Raw genomic sequence first — 8,843 nt, 5'->3', positions numbered from 1 at the left:
GACATGGGTCAAGCTTCCATCTTCTTCACAGTGATTATCACTTTTCAAAGACTATTTTCTAAAGAGGTTGTCTTTCTTCCAAGGTATGCTTTGTTCACTTTGTCAGAGCTCATACAGTTGAATGACTCTAAAGATGTTTCTGAACTATCCCTTCTAGTTCTTTGGCACATATGACAGTTTTAGTGTCAGTACCCTCTCATTTTAATCATTCTAAACTTGAACTATAATTGACGTCAGGTGTTGTGATGCTTCTTGCTTTACTCTTGTTTCCTAGGATTGCTTATTTTATTCTGAGTCTCTTCTGGTTCCAGATTAATTTTCAAATATTTTCTCTTATTCTGTAAGCAACACCATTGGCATTTTGACTGAAAATCCTTTAAATATATCAGTTTTGAAAGTATGACCATTTTGACAATTTTTTTTTTTTTTGGTACTAGGGATCGAACTCGGGTCCTTGTGCTTGCAAGGCAGGAGGCAGAACCACTGAGCTAAATCCCCGGCCCAATTTTGACAATATTGATTCCATTAAAAGCAAATGTGAGCTTTGTGCAGTGGCAGTATCGTAGCCAATGAGGTTTATCTATCTGAGTCACGATTATTGCTAATTAAAACCAAATGTGAATAAAATTCTTAATTTTATCACTAATTAAGTTTTAATAAGATGAGATAACAATTGTTGATTGGTTGTGCTAGTTTCCGTGTAGTTGAGGTTTTGTATCTAAAGTATTTTCCTAAGTTATTTACTTTAAGAGTTCTACCTAAACTATCGTCCAGCAAGTATAATGTTTCTGTTTTAATATTTAGATTTTTGATCCATTCACATTTTAGTTTAGGGCATGTTGAAAGAGCTGGGTCTCGTTTTAATCTCTGGCAAATTAAAACTCAGTTTCTCCAGCACTGTGTATGAATGATGCTATCTTTCATCCAATAAGGTTTTTTTCCTCCTTTGTCAATGATGAGCTGGCTGAGTGTGCTTGGAATTGTTTCTGCATCTTCTAATCATTTTCACTGATCCTTGGGTCTTTTATTGCCAATACCATGTTGTTTTTATAACAGTAGCTTTCTATTACAGTCATAAGTTGGGGTTTGTGATACTCCCTAACTTGACTTTATTGCGCTGAATTGCTTTTGCTATTCTAGGTCTCTTCTGGTTCCAAATGAAATTTTGGATTGCTTTCTCAAGCTCTGTGAATTATATTTTTGGAATTTCAATTGGCATTGCATTGAATCTATATAATAGTTTTGCAAGTATGGCCATTTTCACTATATTGGTTCTTCCTACCCAAGATCAAGGGATGTCTTTCCATTTTCTGATATCCTTTTTGACCTCTTTTTTCAGAGTGCTGCATTTTTTAGAGTAGACATCTTAGATTTCTTTCTTTAGGTTGATTTCTAGGTATTTCATTTTTTTAGATGCTATTGTGAAAGTAATTATTTCTCCAGTTTCTCTTTCAGTGAGTCTGTTGTTCATGTACAGGAAGGTTATTGATTTTTTTGTGTTGACTTTGTATTGGGCTACTATACTCAATTTGGTTATTAAGTCTAGAAGACATTCAGTGGAGTTCTTAGGGTCTTCTATATAGAGTATCTTGTCATCTGCAAATATTGACAATTTAACGTCTTCATTTCCTGTCTTTTCATTTTTTTCTTTCTCTTGTCTAAATGCTGTGGCCAATGTTTCCAGAACTATATTGAAGAAAAGTGGTGATAGGGGACATCCTTTTCTTATTCCATTAGGGAGATTGGCTTATACTTCTCCATTTTTGCTTGGGTTTTTCTCTGGTTTGGGGATTAAAGTGTGCTTGTTTCCAGGAATCAGTTTTGGAGCATTGCTTCCCTTTCAATTTCATTGAAGAGTTTGAACTGTTGTGGAAATAGTTCTTTTCTAAATGTCTTGTAGAATTCAGCAGTGAAGCCATCAAGGCCTGGGCTTTTCTTAATTGGTAAGTTTTTAATTATGTTTTAAATTTCATTGATTTATATTGGGTTGTTTAAAATTTTTAGGTCTTCTTGAATCATCTTTTGTAATTCATATGTATCCAGAAATCTGTCCATTTCTTTTGTGTTTTCCATCTTATTGGCGTTGAGTTTCTCAAAGGAAGTATTGATGATCCTCTGGATATCTTCTGTGTACATTGTAATTTCACCCTTTTCATTCCTAGTTACGTAGATTCGGGATGTACCTTTCCTTTTTGTTGATAAGTTTGGCAAAGGATTTGTCAATTTTGTTTATTCTTTCAAAGAACCAACTCTTGGCTTCATTGATTTTTTGTATCATTCTCTTTGTCTCCATTGCATTGATTTCTGCTCTGATCTTTATAATTTCCTCCTTCTATGAGCTTTGGGTTTTTCCTGCTCTTCATTTTCTAAAACATTGAGCTTCAGCATCAGGTTGTTTATTTGAGCTCATTACATTTTCCCAAAATGAGTATTCACTGCTGTGAATTGCCCTCTTAGCAATGCTTTCATTGTGTCCCATAAATTCTGATATATTGTAATGATATTGTCATTTAATTGTAGAAACTCTCTGATTTCTTATTTAATTTCCTCTGTGATCTATTGGTTGTGCAGGACTGTATCGTGCAATTTCTATGTGTTTATGCAATTCTTCTGGTTTCTTTTGCTGTTGATCTCCAGTTTTGTCACATTATGATGTGATAATGTACTGGCAATAACTTCAATTCTTTTGCATTTATTTAACCATGTTCTATGGACATGTATGTGGTCTATTTTAAAGAATAAACTGTGTGTAGCTGGAAAGAATGTGTATTCTGATATTGTGGAGTGGAATCTGCTAAAATCTGTGAAGTTCATTTGTTCAAGTGTTTGGTTAAGCTCTAGTATTTCATTATTTATTTTTTGTCTAGGTGATCTATCTCTTTGTGACAGTGGGGTATTGAGGTCCCCCACTACTGTTGTGTTATTTCTTATTAGATTTTTTATGTCCTTTAAAATTTTATTTAATAGTTTGGTGGACTAGTATTCAGTACATACATGTTTATGATTGTCATCTCTACCTCTTGGACTCTTCCCTTTACAAGGGTGTAGTGGCTTTTTTTGTCTCTCTTCATTAGTGTTTGTTTGAAGTCCATTTTATCTGCAAATCGGATAGCTATTTCTGCTTTCTTTTTTTTTGGTTCCTGTCACATGGAGTACTGTTTTCACCCTTAACTTTCAGTCTATAAGGTTATTTTTAATTAAGTGTGTTTTTTATTCCACATTTCATTGGCTCTTTCTTCTTTACCCAGTCTTCCAGTCTATTTTTTTTTTGATTGGTGAATTTAGATCACTGACAGTTATGGTCATAACTCATATGTATTGATTTATCCTTGTCATGGCCTTTTCCTGTTGTTGGATTTTTTGCCTTGGCATTTAATTTCTTTTCTTACCTCATGGATTCATTTTACTGGGCTTCATGGGGTTGTTACCCTCATTGTATTTTCCTAGGATATTGTTTACAATTTTTGATGTGTTGATTTGGTTTTCATGAAGTTTCACAAGTGTTCATCTTGAAAGTATCTTATTTCTCCATTGATATTGAGAGATATATTTACCGAGTACATCAGTCTGGATTTGAGGTTTCAGGTTTAGGGCTTGAAATACTTCACTCCAGGCTCTTCTTATCTTAAAGGTTTGTGTTGAGAAGTCTGCTGTGATTCTGATGGTCTTTCCATAGTATGTGATTTATTTCTTGTCTCTAACTGCTTGTAGTATTTTGTTCCTTCTGTTGGGTTTCTGGAATCTTTACTATTATATGCCTAGTTTAGATTTTTGATCATGGCTATTTAGAGTACTTTATGTCTCACTTATCTATATGTCAAATGCTTTCCCCTGCTTGTGAAATGTTCTGCCATTATCTCTGTGAACAGATTTTTAATTTTGTTTGCACTATCTCATATTTCTTCATTGACTCTCATCAGTCTTCTGCTTTTATTCTTTGCATCATCTCCAGCTGCTGCATTGATTCTTGTGGTCCCTTGCTATTTTTAATAAACCTTTCTTTTCCTGGTCACTAATTGAAATCCTATCTTCCATATACGATATTCTGTCTTCACAATGGATCATTTTGCTGCATGAATTTTCAACAAAGTGTTTAAACTCCTGGATATCAGTTTTCATCTGTTTTATGGATTCCAGTTGTTACCTATGCAGTGATTTCATCATGTTCCTCACATCGTTATTTTTTTTAATCTCTGCTGGTTCTGGATTTACTAATCATGTCTTTCACTATAGACACAGTTTCTCCTGTTATCTGAGAAATTATTTCTGATTTAATTTTTTCCAGATCCTCTTTCATTGCCAATTCAGTATGTCCAGATGGTTGACTTTCAGATTGTTCCATCTCTTTGCTCTTTGGAGTTGCTTTTGGTGATTTGGAAGTCTGGTTTTGAGTCTTGTTTCTCTGTCTTCTCATTACAACCAATGCAATCTGCTCCACCTTTATTGAGGTGCCTCTGCTCTCCCAGTGGGGTTCAGTTATCAACAAGCCTCAGAATGGGCTTTTCTCTGCTGTTCACCACTGCTCCAACCTCTGGCTGAAGAATGATTGCTCTCTCTCTCTCTCTCTCTCTCTCTCTCTCTCTCTATATATATATATATATATATACACACACACACACACATTTTAGGTATAAAATACATTTGCATTTATCATTGGGTGTTTGTACCAGAACATGATGTATCTTAGTTCTTATTTTTTCTCCCATTACCTGTGCACACTTCACCCCTCCACCCTTCCCTATTTACACAGAGTTTAATTCCATTTTTTTTCTCATTAGTTTTCCTTTCCCTTCTTCCCTTTCCCCTTCCCCTCCCACCATCCCCTAACCCTTGGACCTTTTCTTATTTTAAATTATCAATTATTCATTTTAATCATTTTCATCATTATTTACATTTTCAATTTCTCACACTAGAGAAACTATATGGTATTTAACATGTGTGTCCTATTTATTTCACTTAAGAGTATGACATCAATATGCATCCATTTAGCTATAAATTTCTCTAGTTTCTCATTCTTTATGGCTGAGTAGTACTCCATTTGATAGAAAAACCACATCGTCTTTATCCAGTTTCCAGTCGATGGGCACTTGGGCTGTTTCCAAGCTTTAGCTATTACAAACAGTGCTGCTATAAACAGAGGTGCACATATATCACTGTGATATGATTCCTTTAATTCTTTGGGGAAGATTCCCAGTAGGGGAATAGCTGGGTCAAATGAGACCTGTAGTCCTAGTTCTTTGAGGTATCTCCATACTGATTTCCACAGTGGTTGCACCAGTCTACATTCCCACCAACAATGGAGAAGGGTTCCCTTCTCTTCACACCACTGCCAGCATTTTTTATTGGTTGATTTTTTGATAGCAGGCATTCTTTGTGGGGTGAGGTGGAATCTCAGTGTTGTTTTCATCTGCATCTCTCGAACGACCAGTGATGTTGAACATTTTTTCATATATTTATTTGCTGTTTTTACTTCTTTGTCTGAGAAATGTGTGTTCATTTCAGATGCCCATTTTTGAATTGGGTCTTTGAATCTGGGGGGTCTGATTTTTTTCAATTCTTTATATATTCTAGATAGTAGACCATTGTCTGAGGAACAGCTGCTAAAAATTTCTTCCCATGTTGTAGGTTGCCTCTTAGCTCTGTTGGTAGTTTCTCTTGCAGTGCAGAAGCTTTTTAATAAGATGAAGTCCCAGTTGTTGATTCTTTGTGCTAGTTCCCTTGCTACTGAAGTTTTGTCCATAATGTCTTTTCCTATGCCAATGTCATTGAGAGTTCTCCTTAACTTATCTTCCAGCAAGTTTACTGTCTCTGTCTTGATATTTAGCTCTTTAATCCACTTTGATCTTAGTTTAGTGCACAGTGATAGGTATGGGTCTAGTTTTAATCTTTGGCAAGTTGAAGTCCAGTTTTTCCAACACCATTTATTGAACAGGCTATCTTTTCTCCAATGAGGGCTATGGGCTCCTTTGTCAAAGATGAGGTGGCTGAGTATGTCTGGAGTTGTTTCTGCATCTTCTAATCTATTCCACTGATCTTTGGGTCTGTTTCTTTGCCAGTACCATGCTGTTTTAATAACAGTAGCTTTGTAGTATAGTTCCAAGTTGGGGATTGTGATACCCCCCATCCATGTCTCTGTTGCCTAGAATTACTTTTTCTATTCTAGGTTTCTTCTGCTTCCAAATGAATTTTTAGATTGTTTTCTCTACTTCTGTGAAGTATATTTTTGGAATTTCAGTCAGCATTGCATTGAAACTATATAGTAGTTTTGGAAGTATGACCATTTTCACTATATTGGTTCTTCCTACCCAGGAACAAGGGATATCTTTCCATTTTCTTATATCCACTTTGGTCTTTTTCAGAGAGCTGTAGTTTTCAGTGTAGAGGTCTTTTGTTTACTTTGTTAGGTTGATTCCTAGATATTTCATTTTTTTAGATGCTATTGTAAAAGGAATTATTTCCCGAATTTCTCTCTCAATGGGTCTGCTATTTGTGTATAAGAAGACTATTGATTTTTGATTATTGACCTTGAATCCAGCTACTCTACTGAATCTGTCATTTAGGTCTAGCAGACTTTTGACCGAGTTTTTTTGATCTTTTATATAAACTATCATATCATCAGCAAATAATGACAGTTTAAATTCTTCTTTTCCTATCTTTCTTCCTTTTATTTCTCTCCCTTTTCTAATTGCTATGAAACATTGCTATGGCTAATGTTTCCAGAAAAATATTGAACAAGAGTAGTGATAGTGGGCATCCTTGTCTTGTTCCTGATTTTAGTGTTAAAGTTTTCAGTTTTTGACCATTTAGTATGATGTTGGCTGTTGGTTTTTCATAGATAGCCTTAATCAGGTTGAGATAGAGCCCTTCTGTTCCAATTTTCTGTACCATTTTTATCATGAATGGGTGTTGGATTTTGTCAAATGCTTTTTCTGCATCTATTGAGATGATCTTTTGGTTTTGTCCCTGACTCTGTTAATATAGTGCATTATAGTTATTGATTTGTGGATGTTGAACCATCCTTGCATCCCTGGGAAAAATCTGACTTGTTCAGGAGTATGATCTTCTTGATGACATTCTGTATTCTGTTTGCCAGTATCTTGTTGAGGATTTTTGCATCTATGTTCATTAGGGAGATTGGCCTGTGGTTCTCTTTTGGGGTTGGGTCTGTCCCTGGTTTTGGGATCAAGTAACACTTGTTTCCAGGAATGAATTTGGAAACCTTGCTTCCCTTTCAATTTCCTTGATGAATTTAAAGAGTAATGGCAATAGTTCTTCTTTAAATGTCTTGTAGCATTCAGCAGTGAAACCGTCAGGACCTGGGCTTTTCTTTGTTGGTAAGTTTTTTATTACATTTTCAATTTCACTCATTGTCATTTGGGTGTTTGGAATTTCTATATTTTCTTCATTTAATTGTCAATTTGTATGTATCTAGGAATCTGTCTATTTCTTCTGTGTTTTCCATTTTATTAGCATACAGGTGCTCAAAGTAGGAATTGATGATTCTCTGAATTTCTGCTGGATTTTTTGTGACTTCACCTTTTTCATTCTTAATTGCATGGATTTGAGCCTTTTCTTTCCTTTTTTTTTATAAAGTTGGCTGAAGGTTTATTGATTTTATTTATTCTTTCAAAAAACCAACTCTTTGATTCATTGATTTTTTTGTATTGTTCTGTCTCCATTGCATTGATTTCTGCTCTGATCTTTATAATTTCCTTTCTCGTATGAGCTTTGGGTTTGTTATGCTCTTCTTTTTCTAGGAGCTTGAGGTTCTGCATTAGGTTATTTAACTGAGTTCTCTCCTTGTCCTAATATGGGCATTCACTACTATGAATTTCCCGCATAGAATTGCTTTCATTGTGTCCCACAGATTCCTGTACATTGTACTGGCATTATCATTTACTTGTAGAAACTGTCTAATTTCTTCTTTAATTTCCTCTGTCACCTATTGGTTGTTGAGGAGGGTGTTGTTTAATTTCCATGTATTTGTGGGAGTTTTGCTGTTTCTTATGTTATTGATCTCCAATTGTATTGCACTATGGTCTGATAATATACAGGGGATAACTTCAATTCTTTTATATCTACTTAGAGATGTCCTATGATCTAACATGTGATCTATTTTGGAGAATGACCTTTGTGCAGCTGAAAAGAATATGTACTTTGATTTTGTGGGATGGAACACTCTGTAAACATCTATTAAGTCCATTTGTTCAATAGCTTGGTTCAGTTCTAGAATTTCATTGTTAATTTTTTTTCTAGTTGGTCTGTCTATTTGTGACAGAGGGGTGTTGAGGTCCCCCACTACAATTGTATTAGTACTTATTAGGTTTTTCATGTCCACTAATATTTGTTTTGTATAGTTTGGGGCATTTGTAATTGGTGCATATATATTTAGGATTGCCATCTCTTTCCCTTGGATTGTTCCTTTCACAAGGATGTAGTTACCATCTTTGTCTCTCTTACTTAGTTTTGGTTTGAAATCTACTTTTTCTGCAAATAAGATTGCTATGTCTGCATTTTTCTGGGTTCCTGTCGTGTGGAGAACTGTTTTCCATCCTTTTACTTTCAGTCTATGGATTTCCTTTTGAGTTAGGTGTGTTTCTTGCATACAGCATATTGCTGGGTTTTCCTTCTTAATCCATTCTGTCAGTCTATTTCTTTTGATTGGTGAATTGAGGTCATTAACATTCATAGTTATAATTGAGAGATATTGACCATCCTTTTCATGATGTTTTACTGTTCTTGGCTCTTTTATTTCTTATTTTCCCCCCTTTTGCTTAGTGTCTTACCTTGCATGGTGCCTTCTCTCTACTGGGTCTCATGGAGTTATGACCTTCATTGTCTTT

General features: G+C 35.0%; 1 non-coding gene across 1 annotated transcript; it reads left to right on the top strand.

Annotated features, from left to right (window-relative positions):
- The first annotated feature begins 540 nt into the window (after positions 1-540).
- LOC147829442 (U4 spliceosomal RNA) lies at positions 541-679 on the top strand. The gene has a single exon (XR_015449259.1). It is a non-coding gene; the product is annotated as a U4 spliceosomal RNA (small nuclear RNA).
- Positions 680-8,843: the final 8,164 nt, after the last annotated feature.

The sequence above is a fragment of the Heterocephalus glaber genome, unplaced genomic scaffold (genome assembly GCF_053883595.1).
Source record: "Heterocephalus glaber isolate CG9 unplaced genomic scaffold, H.glaber_assembly_v1.0 deba00000621, whole genome shotgun sequence".
NCBI lineage: Eukaryota > Metazoa > Chordata > Mammalia > Rodentia > Bathyergidae > Heterocephalus > Heterocephalus glaber.
The sequence above is the reverse complement of the archived record's forward strand: the minus strand, read 5'-3'. Positions and strand labels throughout refer to the sequence as shown.